A 2,791-nucleotide genomic window follows, 5' to 3' on the forward strand; every position below is an offset into this window, starting at 1 on the left:
CCCAGACTTGCCATGCACCTCTCTTTCTCAGTTTATTTTAAAGACTTATAATTAATATTTTACCTGATTTCTCCAATGCTAGGTCATCCAAAAACCAAAGTTTCTGTAACACATGGTGGAACCAACGGCCTCTATGAGGCGATCTACCATGGAATTCCTGTGCTCGGCATTCCCTTGTTTGGAGATCAACCTGATAATGTTGTTCACATGAAGAGTAAAGGGGCTGGTGTTAGAGTGGACTTCCTCACAGCGTCAAGTTCAGATCTGCTCAATGCTGTGAAGATAGTCATCAATGATCCTTCGTGAGTACAATGTTTTTCAGATAATTAGGACTCAATATATATCCTCTTAACAATAGCACTAGATTTCACCCATTTTCAAGTCTAATTTGAAAAAAACTTATAATGTTTTAATCACTATGAAATTAGTTTTACTCCTAATCAGGACTGCAAAGTGTGCCCTATAGACTTACTACACAATTAGTTGTCACAAGAATAATGTGATGCTAAAACATTTTTTCTATATTGCTAAAGGAAAGATTAGCAATCTTAAAAAACTTGACCAAATCCATAGAACAGGATAATGAACCTGAAACAATAGAAAATATTCCAACTCAATGTCTAAAATTTATAAAATTACTATTCCATGCTGCGGCATTGCACGACATGGATGCATTCACATACATGCACGCAATATACTCATAAACTAAAAATAATAAACTAAATATTTTTTAAAATTTTAAAATGATCCCCATTTATTGGCTAAACAGATGTATATGCAGAGTCAGTAATGATCGAACAAGGATAGATAACATTTCCATCTCCTTTAATATCCATTGCATCTTTTGTTAACAATCTTGAAAATCCCCTGCTCTAGTACTTCATTATGTAGATAGATCAATATACATGTTGTAAAGCATACTCACTCTCTGTACTATAGAATGCTTTCTCTGATGTCCAACTGCAGCATGGTACCTGTTAGCCCCCCTCTCATATCCCTGCTAACTCCCCCCCTTCCTAGACTCTAGTTCCACTGTGCTACTGATGACCCCTCTGAAACCAGCTCTATTATGCTCCACAAATTGATGTGAATGTGTAGTATTCTCCTCGAGGGGCCTATTTTGTTTGAATTAACAGAATATCTGCCAGGTCCATTCTTGCAATTGTAAATGACGGGATGACATCATTTACAATTTTCATACCATATTTTCTTTATCCATCATCTTACAACAGTCACCTCAGACAATTCCAGTTCTTAGCTATCATGGCAAGTGCTACAAAATATATAGAACTGCAAGCATTACTTTGACATATTGTTTGCCATTTCTCTGAATAGATTGCTAGAGAAAGTTAAAACCTAGGGAAATTCTACTTTCAGATTCTTCAGCAAATTCCTTGCTCTTTTTCTTAGTGTCTGCCCTAAATTATACTCCAAACAAAGGCCACTAAGTGAAATGAGCTATATCATGCTCCACACATTGATGCGAATGTGCTGTGTTTTCCTTGAGGGGCCTATTTTGTTTGACTTAACAGAATATCTGCCAGGTCCATTCTTGCAATTGTAAATGACGAGATGACATCATGTACAATTTTCATACCATGTTTTCTTTATCCATCAACTTACAACAGTCACCTCAGACAATCCCAGTTCTTGGCTATCATGGCAAGTGCTACAAAATATATAGAACTGCAAGCATTACTTTGACATATTGTTTGCCATTTCTCTGAATAGATTGCTAGAGAAAGCTAAAACCTAGGGAAATTCTACTTTCAGTTTCTTCAGCAAATTCTTTGCTCTTATTCTTAGTGTCTGCTCTAAATTATACTCCAAACAAAGGCCACTAAGAATTGCATCTCCTGGAGCAAGGAAGATGGCTCAGCAGGTAAAGCCAATTGCCACTAGGCATGAGTCTGATCCCAAGGACCCAGGTAGTAGGAGAGAACCTGTTTTCACAAACTGTCCTCTGACCTCCACATGCGTGATATGTACATGCACCACACAGACACACACAAAATGAGTGAATAAATAAATAGATGTTTTAAAAACGAAGAAAAATAATTCCACTTCCTCTGTATCCTTGGGGCCATTTGTTTTATTTGGAATTGGTTGGTTGGTGGTTGGTTGGTTGGTTGGTTTGTCTGTTTTGCAGTACTCAGGGTTAATCCAGATCCCTGAACCTGGTAAGCAAACATCCATTCACTGACCTATATTCACAGCCCTACATGTTCTTTCTGGAGGGGAAAGTGTTGATTTTACAACTTTTTCCCCTTTTTAATCAATGAAAGGATTTTTATTGATATTTTAAAGATTTTCATGGCACAATCCCTCTTCAAATCTTCAAGCAGATCAGTTTTAAATTGCATTCAGCTCTCCTACTTTAAGTCTAGGGGTGGCTGATTACCATTTACTCTGCTAGAAATTATTTACTTTCCCAGAATCTTTTGCTTTTGAAAGAACATCTCCATCAGAAAATATAAACTTACAGCCCAACTTTCTAACATGCCCTAACCAAAGCCTCACTGTGCCTGCTGCTCTCCTATGGCATTTGTTCAGTTTCATGGTGCTTTCAAATAACCTTTCATAGGCTTGATGACCTTCAGCAAATTAATTGGTCTCCAATGTTTGTGTCTGTATTTCTCCTTTATGTCTATCTTCAGCTATAAGGAGAATGCCATGAAACTATCAAGAATTAACCCACGGGCAGCCAGTGAAGCCCCTCAACCAAGCCGTCTTCTGGGTGGAGTGCCTCATGTGCCACAAAGGAGCCAAGCACCTTCAGGTGGCAGCCCAC

General features: G+C 38.0%; 1 pseudogene; it reads left to right on the top strand.

Moving 5' to 3' along the window:
- Window positions 1-2,791, top strand: part of LOC103748822 — a 12,471-nt pseudogene that overhangs the window by 1,312 nt on the left and 8,368 nt on the right.

This window comes from Nannospalax galili, unplaced genomic scaffold (assembly GCF_000622305.1).
Source record: "Nannospalax galili isolate Female #2095 unplaced genomic scaffold, S.galili_v1.0 scaffold3866, whole genome shotgun sequence".
Lineage (NCBI taxonomy): Eukaryota > Metazoa > Chordata > Mammalia > Rodentia > Spalacidae > Nannospalax > Nannospalax galili.